We start from the raw sequence: 19,493 nt of genomic DNA, 5'->3' as shown, positions 1-19,493 counted from the left end.
GCACGTTAAAGAACCCCAGCTGGATCAAAATTCATCCGGAGCCCTCCACTACGGCGTGCCTCATAATCATGCAGAACTGGGTTTGATCCCGTAAAACCCCAGAAAGAGAATGATTATGATGATGATCTTCATTTTTCAGTTAAGGTGCGGAACCAACCAGCGCGGCGCTTAAGAGAACTGTGTAAGCGATTTACAGGGACCCTATTCAGCACCAGAAGGAGAAGCTGTATCGCGGAGCGCGTGGCAGAGGCCGAAGGAGCGCGCGAACGACTGAGACGAGATGCAAAAATAACTGGTGAGTTTTTTTAGTAGTAGTAACAGGTAAATAAAAGAGAAATAGTGAGGAAGTGGACCTGCTATATAATTATATGCAGGGAAAGAGCTAAGGAGGACGTTAGAACCTACCCGGAAGCACCACGAAGCTTAGAAACTAAACGCAAGCGTGTTTCTTTGAAAGGAAAGCCTTCGCAGTAGGAGAAACAATCATCCTGGTCCGGGAATCAAAACCGGCACCTCCTGTAACTGGGTATGTGGAGACGACCAGGTGGCAAGCATGCAGCAGAGCGAGGGTGAATAATCGAACACTGGAAGCGCTGACACATCGGCTAGCGAAATGTGTTCCGCGGAGATCCGCAATGTACAAGATAAATGTTCCTGAAAGAGCACGCTAGAATCCAAATGAAAGTAGCACGAAACTTCGGAACAGAAGCGGGCTCACCGCAATCGACAGGGAAGGAGGTTCCGTTGAATGCAGCTCGAAATAACAGCTACCGTCGCAGACCGTGAGGGAGCCGCGAGGCGTGCGGGACGCGTGTGACTGCGGCGTTCAAAGCTTCATTACACACGCGGTCATGAGTATTTCATGCTTATTTTTACCTCCCTGCACAGAGCATATACGCGACGACTCTTTTTTCGGAGCGTGTCTGTACCACTGTTTTTTCTTTTTTTGTTTGCTGTGCGCTAACAAAGAGCAGGATAGCGGCCAGAAAGAGCAGTAATGCCATAGAGACAAAACTGCACGTTCCTGTTTCCTCATCAAGCTACACGTGCTCCAAGGAAACCCGCTGGTAGAACCTAAAAGACGGAGACATATGCACAAAAAAGGGCCCGATCACGGCCGCCGTGCATGGTGCACTAAAGTACGCGCACGCGCGTGGCCACCTAGTCCTCCCTAATTACGCAAACTAGCCATCATTCTTTGTGTGCCTGGGCACCTGTGCTTTCGTCAGGCTCGCTGCGAGAATACCGCGCGCATGCATCTCGCAATCTCGGGGCGCGTCGCCATTCCCGGCGCGCGTGCACACCCGCCACCGCCCCTTTATGCGCTCGCCTGGGAACAATTGTTCAGACAATGCGGCGCATCGCTCGTTTTTGCTTACGTGTTGCGCCGGCCACAACTCAGTTCCCCAGAGGTATTTAATTGTCCCAGCTCTGAAATTCTGCTTCATAATCCGGCAATCTCCATAATTATTATTGTTATACTGAATGTATGTGTCACTTACGGCTGAGCAGTAAACTGATACTGATGCCTGATATTTGCATGAACGCATTAAGGGGGCGACGGGAACACCTGTTACGTCATTTTTCTACAGCAAGTACGATGAGACAACCCGTAGACATTTTGATTTTGGTCCATTTGGCGGGCTGTGATTTTGAAGTACGAGTCACGTAACGTGTAAGCGTGGCGATGGAATCTGCTTCGTACAGCTCTATTACATCATAGTCCTCCGCAACTTAAATTTCTTGAGTATGGCAAAGAAGGTGGGAGACAGGGCGCTGCACGTTGCTTATTTGCTTACGCAAGAATGTATCCCCACTGCGAATCCTTTTGTATGGTGATTCCGAGTTTTCTTGTTTCATTGAAATGATCTCGCCCCCCCCCCCCCCCCCCCCACATGTCCACTGCTTCATTATTTCCTTTATTTCTCGTCTTCGTAGCACGCGCCGTAAAATCACATCGCAACAAGCACGCGACAACAGCAGTTAGAGTTGGCAAACTTCGCAGGGTCAGCGGGAAGTGTAAAATTAATTGCCGAAGACAGGCAAAAAGAAAAAGGAAAACAAGTCATTCGATGCAAGGAAGAGAATAGGCCAGTAGGGTGTGTGGTCCATGCAATATATGCAGTGCGTTTCCGGCAACAGTTGCAAGTGCAGGAAATGAGGGGGAAGAGCTGAAGAGGTACGTTTCTTGTTCCGCGTGGAAGGAACCACCTCGGTAACAATAGCGGACGAGTGAGAAAACGGAACCCCGCAGTGCTTGGTCACCTTGTTAACACCGCATGCATGGTTCACGTACGTGACGGCGAAAATCGAGAAGAGTCCCACTCGTATTTCCCCTCTGCCAGCGGAATGCGCTTTCATCACTTCATCGGCTGCTTCTTAGTCGTCAGGCCTGTTACGACTGCAGCATTCCTTTGTTGTCTTTCGCGCTGCTGTTTCCCGCTACGCCGACGGACACAAACAACGCGAGGGCAGCAAGCATTGTCTGTGCGTTGTGTGTATCACATACCTGCCACGAAAGGCAAATAGAGAAAGAAGAGGACAAGAACAGGAAAAGGTAAAGTCCCCGGGGGCCTTAGGAAAAGGAGGCAAGCAGCGAACCGTGCGACCATTCGCAGAGAGAGCACCGGAGACGGAACGACTGCGCAGAGACCACGCGTTCAAACAGAGACAGATTGCGATCCGCGACGGAAAGACAAAACGTCGGCCGTCACGCTCAATGACGGCCGAACAACCATTACGCTTTGCCGGCGGGATCGAGCACTCGAGCAGCAAGTAGACCGTGCTATGGGCATGCTCGCACGACTTGTGCGACAAGTGTAGGTGGCCGTTAGCGCGGTTATGTTCCTGCCACCAGTCTACACCAAACATTTAGCGAGAACTGACAGCGCAGGTCGAGAGGCATTGTTCTAGAGAAGAAGCCACTTCATTTGCTATGCTCCAAGTTCTAGGTAACTTAATTGTCCTTCGTTTCTTACCGCTGTGACAGAGAAGCGAGGTGACAGCTCTCTACTATCTAGCGAGGATAGTTTTTTTTTTGCGTGTGTGTGTGTGTGTGTGTGTGTGTGTGTGTGTGTGTGTGTGTGTGTGTGTGTGTGTGTGTGTGTGTGTGTGTGTGTGTGTGTGTGTGTGTGTTTTGATGTATTTCGTCCCACTACGTCGCTGAGCAACTCCGCGTAAATGTAACAGTGTTCTTCAACAAAGGAATGACAGCCTGAACACGCGATTGCGAATTGTCCTTCATTGTTTTCGTGGCACTAGGCTTCGAAACAAGCATCTATCATGGCGCTTGTAGTAGTTCCACCAGATATGCAAACGATGAGAGGGAAACTAGGCCGCGCCACACTCGCGAGTTTGTCGTCCTGTACATCAGGCACTTCAATATTATTCTTACTGCGATGTTGTCGTTACTCTATTGTTCTCCCTATGGCGGTCATGCTGCTTTTTAATAAATAAAAAAGTTTTTTGACCAAATCGTTAAATCGAACTAAGGCATATACAATTTTATGGTTTGGCGAATTGCGCAAACAGGGCTAACGCCACTCTTTTTACTCTGTCTCAACTTCCCTCCTTCTTACAATGCGCGCGCATCCAGCGAACAAGTGAACACGAAAGCGACTGATGCACGCGACTGGGTCAATCCATTCGTCGTCCTCCGCACAGCCACCGCGCGTTCCAGTGACACACAATATCAATGCAATCTCTGCTCTCTAGCGATAGTGTATCCTTTCATTACACTACGCCTACAGGCACAGCAGCAGCTGTAAGTTCTTGCGAGCTTGGCTACAGATCTTCAAGTTGTAGTCTTCGAGGTAGCTAATAATTCTGCTCTTGTAAGCGTTTCGCGCAACATCTGTCATGTTCTCCCTGCTGCTCTCTTCCTTTACTTTTGCACAAGCAAAAGTGCTTTCTCGATGAGATCTGACCTCTCTAGCGTTCGGATAGTTCTCTGAAAGTCTCGCCACTTTGATAATCAAAAAAGCGACTGCCAGTTGTGCTCGCGACTGGCATCTGTGCACGCGTATCCTGTTCACTATATATAGCCTATGTAATTGTTACCTACGCCGTCGTTTACGTCGGGATCTGCTGGTCCTGCGTGTTCAGTATACATTGTTTTCGTTCATGCTCGGTGCATCAGTGCTCTTGATTCACGGGGCCCGCGCAACTGTACGTCCAGGGCTACTGCAAGCGACGCAGGACGTGCATATAGAAATCGCATCACCACAGCTACAGACAACCGGACCTATGCATGAGCTGCCGGTCTGTCGCAACGTGTGGGGAGCACATGATAGAAAATCGATAGTGTTAAGATCCCGTTGTGCGTATATTAGTGCGGCGTGTTTATCAGACGCAATCCAGTGAGTGTTCTTTTAAGAATATTATCTACACATGCCTTATGCGGCAAATGCACTACGTTAAAGTTTGTCGAATTAGACGAATACTGAATTCCTCCGTGCGAAAAATGTAATTCATCCGGGACACCACACGTAATCCACAGCACCGTAAAATATGAACAGGTGTACATGACCTGTGCGAAGCGACATACGAACGTTATGAAAACAGAAGTAAGGTTGCTATTGCAGCGGCATCAAGTTCTTTCGATCGCTCACACGTAACGCTATTGTAATATGCGCGTGGATTGAATGTCTATTAGCAATTTTCAGACGCGGAAAGCCTCGAAACCACCTGAGTTCTTTGCCATGCTTGATAACAGATGTGTTACTCTCATTTCACCGTATCATGTGCGTCAATTGACCACCAAATCCTCAGAGTTTCTCAAACAGCAAAAGCCTTTTCCAAAATTTGCTTTCATGCATATAGCTGCTACAACCTCATGAAAGTATGTCGAAGCCCCAACTTTGAGAATTCCGACCATATAGTCAACACACTGGAACAATAAACACTATCCTACGCACACCCGCAAGCAGAAGCACCACGTGAACATTGCACGGAAAGTGATCAAGGCAAGTGCGTCACTAGGTGCGAAAAAAAAAAAAGGGGGGGGGGGGTAGGGGGGTAGGATGGGGGGCTATAGCCAAAGTAAAAAGGTAGCCTTTTAAAACAACTGAGAAGAAGCATTTATATACCACCATTCACTGATTGGAATTGCGTAAAATTGTTTGTTTCACAGAGTCAACGCCATCGGCACCTCACGCGTAACAATCGGTCATTTCATTGCGCTTCGTTTGCACCCCGGAATGTATTGCCTTGCAGATCTATACGAAGAAAAGCCAGCTAGGCGCACATCGCGCTACACCCATGGCTTGTTTGAGAACAGCTCATGTGCATCAGACCAGAGCGCGTCTAGGAAGCATATAGCCAATACGTACCATGCAAGAATAAGCGCGCTCGCCGTGCCATAATCAGAAGTGCATCCGCTTGCCTTCACAGCAACGCGAACCTCGTGGGCACTACGTAATGTGCAGCGCGGTCTGAAAGGCGCGGAAATGCTCGCGCGGATGCAGTTGTGTATGTCACTCACAGAACGCTGACAAGGCTTCGACTAAGCGATTTCATGTGCATTTACTGAAGGCGGGTTCATTCTGACAGAATTCAACAAAACACACCTGTTGCGTGACGAAGGGATCCTAGTAGTCTGCGTTAAGGGATGCCTAGTTTACAAGTGTATCAACTTATGCTCAAGCGAACATCATTTCTCTATTCGTTATCTCTCACTATAGTGCGTGCACACTGCAGCATTGCAGATGAGTTACATCTCGCTCCATTTTCACCCATAAAGCATATGCGTAATCTTCTCAACATGTGGGGCGATATCAAGCATTTGAACCTAAAATGTGGAAGAGCTTAATTAATGCGTCAGGACACCTCAAGCGACGCAGACGCTCACTGGCTCACAGCATTCCAGAGAGGCGTGCACTCACCCGTTACTTTCCGAAGGCACTTGTATTCCGAAACGGGCACCGGGTCAGTGCAGTCACAAGAGCAGTGGACCAAAGAAGCAAGCGATCGTAACTTGGCGCACAGCACACTTTTTCCCCCTCTGGGCACAAGCCCGGCGCTTGTTGAGCTTATCCGATCACGAGCAAAGGTCTTCGCCGTGCTCGGTTCAGGCAGCCACACCGACCCCTCTCTTCGGAGCGACGAACTCACGTGGGGAGCACCGAACAGGCAAATGACACGAACAGGTCCTCCGAGGTCGCCCTTCAACGAGGCACAGGCGCGCGAACACCGACGCCCTAGCCGACAGGTCAGATCAGAAGCGGGGCCCGCTCAGCAGAGAATCCGGCGAACGCGTCGTCCCGGTCGCTGCACGCACGCCGAAACCATCACGCCTGCAGAGGGCCCGTGTTGGGTTGTCCGTTCGGCGTTCTCCGACTGACTCGGCTGTTCTGGACTGCCGCTCTCTGCTCCGAGATGGGAGGGAGGGGTGGCACGCCACCGGCCCGGTCTGCTCGGTGAGAGGAGAGCACCGCCGATGGCCCCATTACGGGCCACTCTCCACACCCTTACCCAGCTGGCAGACGCGTCGTGAGGAGAGCGGCGAAGCCAGTTGCACGCTGGTGCCGCACCTGAGTAGGGCAGGGTACCACGATGCTGCAGGCGGCCGCTGGTGGGCAACGCTCCATGGGCCACGCGTGGCCTATCACGACTCTTGCTTAAGAGTTGTACATCCCCTTCATCTACACGCGCATTTGAACTGCTGCTCGAGCATTGAACAAAGGCCGGTAAGCTAGGCTACATTTTCGACGGTCTCTTGTCTCGAAGGTCTAGCTGGTAGCTATTAGCCTTCCACTCCGCTCACACTGGGCACGCATACGTGTTCGGTAGTCGTCGCTAGAAGTTCCACTTTCTTTTCCGAGAACCATAACCCGTATTAACATCACTTCTCGTATCTAAGTGCCGCCACGATTGGCCATCTTGTCATCGCATCGGGCGCTATCACAAGCAACGGGCGATCGATTGCGGGCCAATTAATTAAATTGTTGAGTTTGCTCAAAATTTGGTGTACAATCGCACAAAGCTGCATGAACGGAGTTGCCAATGATTTTGACAAGGAGTTGAAGTGTTTAGATAGTTTGGTCGTCTGACCAGGTGGCATAATTAACTGCGCGCTCCGACTGTTAGGTTGCTATTTGGTGTCTCACTTTACTGAATATGAATGTTTGCGCATCTTCACCGAGTCGGCGCTTCGCGCTGCATAATCTTTTCCACTGCTTTCGCACTCTTCCCAAGTATACTGTCACAAAGATATGTACCAACAAGCTCAGTTTTCAACCCTTCTCCGATTTCTATTCATTTTGCCTTTTGGTGAACGGCAACGTATATCGCTCGCTCTGTCTAGAAACTGTCACTGCCGTTGCTATACCCTCACAGACCAACGGCGAGTGCTAGCCGTGGAACCATCTAAACAGAACATCGTCTGCGGTGTCAGTGCGCTAAACGATCCGTCGGAAACAACGTCACAATAAATGTTTATTTCTCTTTCGCCCTCTTTCAGATTCGTACACATTACAGACAAAAAGTCAACATCATCTTCAGCCTACATTTATGTCCACTGCAGGACGAAGGCCTCTCCCTGCAATCTACAATTACCCCTGTCTTGCGCTAGCTGATTCCAACTTGCAACTGCAAATTTCCTAACTTCGTCACCCCACCTAGTTTTCTGCCGTCCTCAACGGCGCTTCCCTTCTCTTGGTACCCATCCTGTAACTCTAATAGTCCACCGGTTACTGTATACAATTACTTAATTCAAATGTAATTGATCACAGCGACCAATTACTGCCCCATGAAAGTAATTCAGCAACTATTAAAATGTAATCCATTACTAGCTTATACGTTACTTTACTTCCTATCTTTTTTAACATTGCACAAACACAGTAAATAGAACGAGCTGGCCCGGCTCTTTCGGCGCGTCCTCTGCAGCCGTTCACACATTGTTTATCCTCGTCTCTCTTTCTCCCTCGCTGCCCCTACCTCTCCCTTCTTCTTTAACAGCGGAGCTGTTTATGCCCAGCGTAATCTTCAGATTAGGCTCGGCAGATTACGCGCGGGATTACGCAGACGATAGGCACGCCGCAGGACGGGTGTCGAGTGAGCTCCTCAACCACACTTTGCAATATGGTGAATGCGGTTTAAATCATGGATCCGGGACCTCAGAGAGGTGCTCGAAATATACATATATATATATATATATATATATATATATATATATATATGCATCTGTCGCGTGCACAGCGACAGATGCAAGAGTGCTTCTTGCTTCTTGAGCGTGAGTGGCGCCTCACGCCGGCAAAAAAAAAAAAAAAAAAAGAAATCGCCGAGAGCTAGTGGGGCCGTCAAGGTGCAACCAAATTAGGAAGGCCCACTAAGCTTCAACAAAGTCACTCCCTCACCAGAACAGTAATCGGCCTCCCTGGTGCAGTATTCGGCCGCTACCTCCCTAATGACTCCTAAAATTTACCCATGGCCCTTAGTCCCCAGCGGCTGCGGAGCACCTGACCAAGGCGGCGATCAGACCTGCTACGCGGCAGACGGTGCTAACAATCTCTGGGTCCGGATAGGCCGCCAATGGAAACTGAACCTGGCAACGTTGAACACGCGCATCCTATCGAGTGAGGCTAGCTTAGCAGGGCTATTTGAAGAATTATCAGGTATTGCCTGGGATATTATTGGCCTTAGTGAGGTGAGAAGAACTGGTGAGGCCTATACAGTGCTGACTAATGGCCACGTCCTCTGCTACAGAGGTCTGTCTTCCAGATAGGAGATAATTCGGAGTAGGATTTCTAGTCCATAAGGACATAGCGGGCAACATTGATTCTATAGCATTAATGAGAGGGTAGCAGTCGTCGTAATAAAGCTGAATAGGAGGTATAGAATGAAGGTTGTACATGCCTACGCCCCAACCTACAGTCACGATGATGAAGAAATAGAACAGTTTTATGAAGATGTTGAATTAGCAATGAGAAAGGTGCAAACTCAGTATACTGTAGACATGCGCGACTTCAATGCAAAAGTGGGGGAAAAGCAGGCTGGCGAGCAAGCAATTGGCAACTACGGCATCGATTCTAGGAACACTAGAGGAGAGATGTTGGTAGAATTCGCGGAAAGGAATAGGCTCCAAATAATGAATACCTTCTTCAGGAAGCGCAGCAACAGGAAGTGGACCTGGAAAAGCCCTAATGGAAAAACAAGAAATGAAATAGATTTCATACTCTTCTGCCCATCCCAGCATAGTGCAGAATGTAGAAGTGTTAGGTAGGGCAAAGTGCAGTGAGCATAGGTTAGTGAGGTCTAGGATTTCTCTCAATTCGAAGAGAGAAAGAATAAAGTTAGTCAAGAAGAAACAGGCCAACCTAGACGCAGTAAGAGTAAAAGCAGACCAATAATTCAGGCTGGCGCTCGCAAACAAATATGCAGCTATGGAGCACTCTCTCCAACCCCTTTATCCCCCACCCCAGTGTAGGGTAGCAAACCGGAAACTGACTTCTGGTTAACCTCCCTGCCTTTCCTCTCTCGCTTGCTCTCTCTCTCTCTCTCTGCAGCTATGGAACAGGAAGATAAAGACAACATAGAGGTAATGAATGAAACCGTAACTAGGTTTATCTCAGAAGCAGCAATTGAAGTGGGAGGTAAGGCACCAAGGCAACCAGTAGGTAAGCTCTGCCAAGGAACAAAGGACCTAATAAAGAAACGGCAAAACATGAAAGTGTCAAACTCGAGAGGTCAAATAGATTCGCTGAACTGTCGAAACTGATGAACAAGAAGAAAGTAAGGGATATCCGAAATTATAACGTGGAAAAGATTGAGCAAGCAGTAAAATATGGACGCAGCATCAAATCAGTGAGAAGAAATCTAGGCATAGGATAAGGCAAAATGCATGCACTGAAAGATAAGCAGGGTAATATCAGCAATTTCGATGACATAGTAAAAGCTGCGGAAGAATTCTGTACTGACCTGTACAGTTCCCAGAGCAGCCAAGCTACTTTCATTCGAAGTAGTGATGAACAGGATACAGAGGTCCCTTCTATAAATAGCGATGAAGTTAGAAGGGCCTTGAAAGACATGACCAGGGGAAAAGCTGCTGGAGAAGATGGAATAACAGTCGATTTATTCAAGGATGGAGGAGATATCATACTTGAAAAGCTTGCGGCCCTTTATACGCAATGCCTCACGACTTCAAGTGTACCAGAAAGCTGGAAGAACGCCAACATTATACTCATCCATAAAAAGGGAGACGTTAAAGAATTGAAGAATTATAGACCCATTAGCTTGCTCTCAGTATTGTATAAAATATTCACCAAGGTAATTTCAAATAGAATCAGGGCAACACTTGACTTCAGCCAACCAAGAGAATAGGCTGGCTTCAGGAAGGGATATTCTACGATGGGTCATATTCATGTCATCAACCAGGTAATAGAGAAATCTGCGGAGTGCAATCAACCTCTCTATATGACTTTCATAGATTATGAAAAAGCATTTGATTCAGTACAGATACCAGCAGTCATAGAGGCATTACGTAACCAAGGAGTACAGGATGCATACGTGAATATATTGGCAAATATCTACAAGGATTGCACAGCCACCTTGGTTCTCAACAAGAAAAGTAGAAAGTTACCTATCAAGAAAGGGGTCAGACAAGGAGACACAATCTCTCCCGACTTTTATTAGTAAAATAATAAATATATGTAACTTTTTTTTCACTTTAACAGTTCTAATATTAACGCATGAAAGGTCGTCCGTAAGTGGTTTCCTGGTATCAACGTCCGAAGTGATCATAGATATCGAGCCAGAGCAGTGCCTATTCAAATCATCGACCATCAGCTGGTGGAGCGTATTACATGGAGCATTTCAGAGTAAAGAAAGTAATCGATATAATACAAAATTACCAAAAATGTAATTGATTACAAGTAATTTATTACGTATAACTGGTTTCGTACGAGTCTGCCCTCTTTCTATATGGTAGATCACTGTGCAGCGTGCCCTCTGAACGGTCTTCCTCCTTTCTCGAGCAGGACTACGACGTCAAGTAGGCGCTCTAGAACATCGCGATTTCGTTGGGGTTGTTCCTCTGCGTGGGACTCTCGTCGAGCAAGGCCTTCATCTAGAACAAAATCTAAGCAAGTGTTACACGGTTGTAAAACCTGAAGGCGAAAGCCTGCCAGCTGTGGAAGAAGATGACGACGATTAACGCGCGAGCAGTGTCCACGAGCGCGTCTATGTGACCACGTGACGTGTGCAATCAGGCACGCAGTAGGCACACCTTTAGCAAGCCACAACCGTGGAGCAGCAGTAATAATGCTATATTCTTTTGGGATATATTACAAAAAACTTTAAAGATAGATCTACCCCTCAATCCACATGGCATTCGTTTTTTTACCGCCTGAACGCGATTTTGAACAGATGGACGTTATCTTCTTACTCGGGCTGCACGCAGTCTGGCGTTCTCTGTTGGCATATAGACACTGTGATGTTAAAGGCCGATCTGTGCATGATTATTTTGTTGAAATGGTTGTGAAAGTACGCGATGTTTACGAAACGACTGACTGTCATGAAGACGTGATATCTATGTTCGATGCTTTAGCAAATATGAAACGAGTGTGATCTGACAAACTCCTGTTCAGGCTTGCAGCCAAGCTGGAAATAAAGAAAAAAAAACAGCCGTGGATTCAGGGAAGCGTGCTCGTCTCGCACCATGGAGGCCCGGGTTCATTTCCCACCCAGACCGAAATTTACCAAATTTTATCTTCAAAGCCACTAATTTACTTTGTTTACAGGAACCTCGCTGAAAATGTGACATCAATCCGACTATTTTTAGACGTGTTTTTACGCTTTGCGGCGTCAGCCATTTTTCGTCACGGCAGTTTCCCCAAGGTTACGGAAAGGTCACCGCCAACGGCACTGCCAACATAGACAGTTAAGGCTTTCGCCTTAAAAAGCATCTGACTTATTAAGGTGCAAGCCTTATATGTCTCATCGTTCAATCGACCTTCAACGTCCTTGAGAAAAACAGTCCGTCAGCACGTATCACATAAAAAGATTACTGAGCTCTCCAGCGAATTAAAGGCAGTTACAACAGACCAAAGCATGACTGGGCATGAGCAGATGGCAAAGCGAATTAAGAAGGATGACAAAGTGAATTTAATCAAAGCAAATTACGACAAATCGATTTAAGAGGAACAAAACTGAATTAAGAAGAATCAATGCGATTGAAGTGGTATCAAAATGAATAAAGAGATTACTGAGCGAACTAAGAGGAATCAAAGTGAATTAAGAAGGATGAGAAGTGAATTAAGAGGGAAGGCAAAGCGATTAAATTGAATGACTCAGCGATTTAAACTGCCGAAATAGCATGGCTAATTAAACTGGCTAATTAATGCATCGGCCCTTGGGCTTTCGCCTTCAAGTCGTCATAAGGATAACATAACGCCTTAAGGATAAGCTACGGAAGGGCCACCAGCTTCGCTGTTTGCCCAGTCTTCGCACCACTTAGTGTGAAGCTGCCCCTAATTTTTTTTTTCTTTTGTAACTATTCCACGACACGGTACTGTTCACATTTAATTTCATTTCATTTATTTACTCTCAGTGCCGTTCGGCGTTACAGAGAGGAGTGGGTAATAAACAAGAATATATGTGTAGTAGGCATATTAATGAAGATGATCATATACAGCAGACTTGAAGGCTTCGGGTACTGCGATGGACACGACGGAGGCGGGAAAGTGGTTCTATAGTCCGCGCTAGTTTTCGGAACAAACAAATCAAAATAAAGATTACTCCTGCAGCTTGGCACGCCAACTTTTAACCGGTGATCCATGCGGGATTAAAAGTAAGTGGGAGCAATAAATAGTGATTGCTTTGGAGTTTCATTGGTGAAATAGATTTTGTGAAAGAGGCATAAACGAGAAATACGACGGCGTAAGGAAAGGTCAGGGAGATCTAATATTTTCTTCATAAGCGTTACACTGACTGAACGAGAATAATTAGAAAGTATAAAACGAACAGAATGATTTTGGATGGATTCGAGGACTTGTATGAGTGATTGGTGTGGGAATCCCAAATGGGAAGAGACATACTCTAGTTTCGGGCGCACAAGAGTCTTATATGGAAGTAGTTTTAGGGACACAGGACCCAAGAAAAATTACGGCGAATGAAACTATGTGTTCGGTTAGCATTATTAGTGATATGTTCAACGTGCGTTTTCTATGACTGGTTGTCAGTAATGTATACGTCAAGATACTTGTAATCAGAGACGGGAGTTATCAGAGAGTTATTAAGGAAGTAGGTGCACGAAGACTGGTTAAACATCTGCGTTACTCTCATTACTTTGCACTTAGTGACAGTGGCTTTGGCGTTTCGCTATTAAGACAGAGGGCGCGGGATCGAATCCTGGCGGCGGCGGAGGTCGGATTTCGATTGAGGTAAAATGCGAAGACGCCAGTGTACCGTGCATAGAACCCCTAGTGGTCAAAATTAATCCCGAGTCCCCCACTATACAGCGTGCCTCATAATCATATTCTGGTTTCGGCACGTAAAATTCCAGCATTTACTTACTTAAACTGTTCATACGATCCTCATTTTTTTTCCATGTTGGTTAAACGCTTACGTCTCTTCCTTACAAGCACGAAACTGAACGAAGTTGTGTTCACACAAATGATGGGCCCTGGTGCACCTTCATAACACCACCTTCCGACAGGAACGGCCTGCACCAAAAGCAAAACGCGGCGTGTTTTTTTTTTCTTCTTTTTTTTCTTTTCTTTCTTTTCTTTCTTTTTTTTTTTTTTTTTTTTACTGTATACACAGGCCAACTAAGTTTAGCAAAATCAATGTGCACAAGTACTCTGTTTATTATTATTCCTTTCTGTTTTTAGTTAGCTGCTTAGGTACGGCTAGCGTGACGCAGTAAGTGGGAGTCAATAATTGTTAACGAAAAGATTACGGCAGAAACCGTCTCACGATGACTGTCGACGGTAATGCGAATTAGAATTGCAGCAATGTAACGACGCACCGTATTGCTGAAGTCACATTTTTTGTGAGACTTCCGTTGCTTCGACGTACTGTTTCCGCTTTTGGCGCACTTTGGTATGGAATTCGCTTGCCAAGGTCGCCCATGAGCATGGCGGCATAACGACGACTGCATCATGGCGACGCAGTAGCAACGATGGAATGACGAAGAAAGAATGACGTCGCCAGATGACGAAGCTGGAATGAGGACGATGGCATGACGACGACGATGTCACAACGGGCGCATGACAGCGACTGTCTGAGGACGACGTAGTGACGATGATGGCATGACAACGGAGGCATAATCATGATTTAATGACGACGTCATGATTTCGCTAGAATGACAGAGAAGGAATGACGTCTATGGAACGACGGAAGCAGTATGATGACTACGGCAGGACGACAATGGAATGACTTCTGAATTGATGACGATGGTACAACGACCGCCTGATGACGACGGCAACGCTGTGACGACGATGGCGTAACGACGACGGCATGATGAGCATCCTTTGACAAAGTTCGCATGGCGGTCGACTATGGAACGATCACGACGGCATCACGACGACGGTATCACAACGAATGCATGACCATTGGCGACTGTATGATGACAACCAATGACGACTATGCCATGACAATAAGGGTATACGGACAATGGGAGGACGACGAGTGTATGACGATGACAGATTACGACGGCATGGCGAGAGTGCAAGAACTCAGAATGACGACGAAAGAAGGACCACGACTAGTGGCAAACGTACGGAAAACGATTGCATGACGACGACTGTATGACGACGACGCAATGACAACGATGGCATCGCAACGGTATGAGGGCAATAGGATGCAGACGAGAGCCAACGACGACGGCGTGACGACTGCTTTATGGCAAAGACTGTATTACGACGTTGGCGTGACGGCGACGGCATGACGAGAGTCCGATGACGAAGCTCAAGTGGCGACCACAATGGCAGCACGACCACGGTATGACAATGGATGCATGACGACGACAGTATATGACGGCTACGCGTTGACGACGATGGCATGTATACGGTATGAGGACCATGGGACGACGACGATTGCATGGCGACGACGGCGCGACAACTACTGTATCACTAAAGACTGTATGACGAAGATGGCGGGACGACGATGGCATGACAACCACGAGCACGTGGGCCAAGCTATTAGAAAACATGGGCTACTCGGTCGGCGCAGGAGCCGTGACGAAGGCATGGCGAGAGTCAGATCACGAAGCTGGGATGACGACGACGGTATGACGCCCAAGAGCACATACCTATAATGGCCCAAGCTAGTAGACTTGAACCATTGGGTCGGCATGAAAGGATAGATAGATAGATAGATAGATAGATAGATAGATAGATAGATAGATAGATAGATAGATAGATAGATAGATAGATAGATAGATAGATAGATAGATAGATAGATAGATAGATAGATAGATAGATAGATAGATAGATAGATAGATAGATAGATAGATAGATAGATAGATAGGCTTGTGGAGTGCCGTCAAGACGAAGTCGAAGTGGCACGAGTACCATTGGAGAAGGGGAAAACGAAGAACTTTAATTAAATAACCGGTTGCGAGATAACCTTGCATGCACACGCTCAAATAGCATACAAATTTAGAGGACGCTCAAGTTTCGCCTTTAAATGTGGAACGTGATAGCATTCAAAGATGCTTGACTGCTTCACACGCTTCCCAGCAACTACACGTTATGTAACCGTAATGTTTACCGGGAAACGCTGGCGGTGAACACTTGCACGAAGGCGCGCTTTCTGGTAGAAACGCGGCCTCTTGCGTGGGCCGATCTTCTGTTACTGTTTCGCACTTTTAATATTTCAGATTGAGAATATTTAACATAAAAAGCATGCGCTGTTGGTGTTTTGTTTCATGACATTTGTTTGTGGGCTGTCATTCTCAAAATTTAATTCTCACATTTAACATATAAGCTTTGTTGTCCTCATAGTGCTGGCAATAATAAAACTAACACTACGAAAAAAATAGAGATGGTAATTGCAGACCGCCGTGCTACGCGAGCACGCAGTCAGAGCGCGAGAAAACGCATGAAAACGAAGCTATTCTAACCGGAGCGTAGCACAAGACAAAGGAGATTCCCCTCTCTGACGTCACAGGAGCGCCGTTCACTGCGCCGCCATATATATAGCGCCGCCATAGCGCACGAGGCCAATAGAGTGCTGCGGTTTCGCTGGCGTGGCGTCCCCGTGCCGAGCGCGCTTGCGCGTCCACGCTACGTCGGACTATAAAGTGAAGTGACCTTTAGAAGTCTGCGCGCCGACCCCGAGTTAGGGTCGGCGCGCCCTACCCGAGTATCGTGAGTATCGTCCCGATACTCGGGGTCGGCTAAGTTTGGCTAAGAACCAGCTAAGCCAAACCAAGTTAAGCAAAGAAAGCAAAGACAAAGCTAAGAATCAGCCAAGCCAAACCAAGTTAAGTAAAGTTAAAGCTAAGAACCAGCCAAGCCAAACCAAGTTAAACGAAGGAAAGCAAAGCCAATGCTAGGGAAGGGCCACCAGCTTCGCTGTTTGCACAGCCTTGGCACCACTTAGTGTGAAGCTGTCCCATTTTTTTTTTCTTTATTGCGTGGAATTATGACTAGTTCCATGCAAAAATTGGTTACATTACATTTAGGTCCACATGAAAAACAAATGCACACATGCAATGCGGTCCGATGAAAGTTAAAAAATCGGGCAAACACTAGTGTCCAAATGCGAAATCCACTCAGGAACGGTATCAAAGGTTGCAAACAGGCTAACCACACTCCAGGAAGAGTGAATATTGACCCTTTTCGCAGCGATCCCGTGGACACTGCCATGTTTGATCACGTGGTGACGCGTCCATTGTTTGCCTCAACTGCCTCCGTGTTTACAATGGATGTGTATGACGCCGGTGAGGCTTCGAAAACCTCTGTTTCGGGAGATATCGTAGACGGTGACTGGGTGGGCGACACGAAGCTTTGGCCACACCTTCAAAGAACATGTAAAAGCGCTTTCGGAGCTGATTAGGCTACGTCCAAACGGGACGATCAGCGTATATGGTGCTTACTCTAAAAGCGGGGTAAATATGTATTCCAAGCTATCCAAACTTTCCGCTCATGAATTGAATCAGGATTAGCGTGTTTTGCTCATCATTCTAAATTGGGAAATATTTTGAAGCAGCGGCTTGTCAGGTTTCTGACTCAGTGAAGTTCCTCGGTGCGGTCACTATCTGATTATTTTCTGCCTAATCGTTCGCGGGAGTGCTCAGTTCCGTTAGTTTTGTTCTTGCTGTGCACAAGCTGTTCTGTACATTGTGATACCTTGTAGAAAAGACGTATTATCGCTAGTAACTCGCTTACTCTTGTGGACCGTCACGAAACATGCAGCTTAGACCATTCAAGCGCTATCGGTGTAGTACCGTCATTTATTCTGCGTATACGTATATAGAACACATATATTCAAGTGTACAGTACAGTACTCAGAGAAGCCAAGCTACTTTCATTTGAAGTAGTGATGAACAGGATACAGAGGCTCCTTCTACAACTAGCGATGAAGTTATAAGGGCCTTGCAAGACATGACCAGGGTAAAGCTGCTGGAGAAGATGGAATAACAGTCGATTTAATCAAAGATGGAGGAGATATGCTTGAAAGGCTTGCGGCCCTTTATACACAAAGCCTCACGACTTCAAGTGTACCAGAGAGCTGAAAGAACGCCAACATTATACTAATCCATAAGAAGGGAGACGTTAAAGAATTGAATAATTATAGACCCATTAGCCTGCTTTCAATATTGTAAAAAATATTGATCAAGATAATTTCCAATATAATCAGGGCAACACTTGACTTCAGCCAACCAAGAAAACAGGCTGGCTTCAGAAAGGGGTATTCTATGATAGATCATATCCATGTCATCAATCAGGTAATCGAGAAATCTGCGGAGTACAATCAACCTCTCTATATGACTTTCATGGATTATGAAAAGCATTTGATTCAGTAGAGATACCAGTAGTCATAGAGGCATTGCGTATCAAGCAGTACAGGAGGCATACGTGAATATATTGGCAAATATCTACAAGGATTCCACAGCTACCTTGGTTCTCCACAAGAAAAGTAGAAAGTTACCTATCAAGAAAGGGGTCGGGCAAGGAGACACAATCTCTCCAATGCTATTCACTACTTGCTTAGAAGTATTCAAGCTCTTAGACATGGGAAGGCTTAGGAGTGAAGATCAACGGCGAATATCTCAGCAACCTTCGGTTTGCAGATGACATTGTCCAATTCAGCAAGAATGGGGACAAATTACAACAAATGATTGAAGACCTTATTCGAGAAAGTGTGAGAGTGCGGCTGAAGATTAATATGAAGAAGACAAATATAATGTTCGATAGCCTGGCAAGGGAACACGAATTCAGGATCACCAGTCAGCTTCTCGAGTATGTAAAGGAGTACGTTTATTAACGGGGACCCTGATCATGAGAAAGAAATTTACAGAAGAATAAAATTGGGTTGGAGCGCGAAATCCTGACCAAATCCTGACTGGGAGCTTACCACTGTCGTTGAAAAGAAAAGTGTACAATTATTGCATTCTGCCAATGCTAACATATGGGGCAGAAACTTGGAGGTTGACAAAGAAGCTCGACAAGAAGTTCAGGACAGCACAAAGAGCAATGGACCGAAAAATGTTAGGCCTAACGTTAAAAGACGGGAAGAGCGCGGTGTGGATCAGAGAGCAAACGGGGATAGCCGATATTATAGTTGACATTAAGAGGGAAAATGGAGCTGGGCAAGCCGTGTAATGCGTAAGATGGATAACCGGTGGACCATTAGAGTTACGGAATTAATACCAAGAGAAGGGAAGCGCAGTCGAGGACGGCAGAAAACTAGGTCGGGTGATGAAGTTAGGAAATTTGCAGGCGCAAGTTGGAATCAGCTAACGCAAGGCAGGGGTAATTGGAGATCGCAGGGAGAGGCCTTCGTCCTGCAGTGGAAATAAATATAGGCTGATGATGATGATGATATTCAAGTGTACGCCCATTTCTTTATTCTTGACACGTTGGCGAAAGAGTAGGCATAAGTTTCCGTGTCAGTCGAAGTAAATGTGTGTAGATACTGTGCGCGAAACCTACCATGACAAGAAGCGGCGCTATTCCCTTTATTATTGTTTAACAAGCGGTACTCACTCTTGCCGACGTACGGGGGCTGAAGCCCTTTCTTTGAAGGTTTGCGATACAACGCTGGCGGATGAGCAAATTTCTGTATCCTCGAGGAAAACCGTACACCTCGAAGCGCCGGAAACACGTACGTACAGTTGCAGCAGCGGTCCGCGAACTTGGCCGCACATATTCATTGTAATCCTTAATACGCCAGTCAAAATTTTTGCAGCCAACAACTGCACAAGTCTTCAATCCACACGATGCATCATCATCATCATCATCATCATCATCATCATCATCATCATCATCATCATCATCATCATCATCATCATCATCATCCTATCTTTATGTCCACTGCAGTACGACGGC

General features: G+C 46.5%; 1 protein-coding gene and 1 long non-coding RNA gene across 2 annotated transcripts in view; both read right to left on the bottom strand.

The window, feature by feature from the left end:
• The window catches only part of LOC119443016 (calpain-C-like), an 86,309-nt gene extending 79,988 nt beyond the window's left edge, over window positions 1-6,321 (bottom strand). Inside the window, 1 exon segment of the mRNA XM_037708127.2 lies at window positions 5,883-6,321. The gene's annotated coding sequence lies outside the window, so the exon portion shown is untranslated.
• Window positions 6,322-10,136: 3,815 nt separating this feature from the next.
• LOC125943338 (uncharacterized) lies at window positions 10,137-18,150 on the bottom strand. The gene is made up of 2 exons (XR_007465750.1): window positions 18,062-18,150; window positions 10,137-10,544 (listed from the first exon to the last, which is right to left on the bottom strand). It is a non-coding gene; the product is annotated as an uncharacterized LOC125943338 (long non-coding RNA).
• Between the last annotated feature and the right edge of the window lie 1,343 nt (window positions 18,151-19,493).

Source organism: Dermacentor silvarum, chromosome 2, assembly GCF_013339745.2.
Source record: "Dermacentor silvarum isolate Dsil-2018 chromosome 2, BIME_Dsil_1.4, whole genome shotgun sequence".
Taxonomy (NCBI): Eukaryota; Metazoa; Arthropoda; class Arachnida; order Ixodida; family Ixodidae; genus Dermacentor; species Dermacentor silvarum.
This window is presented reverse-complemented; position numbering and strand designations above follow the sequence as displayed.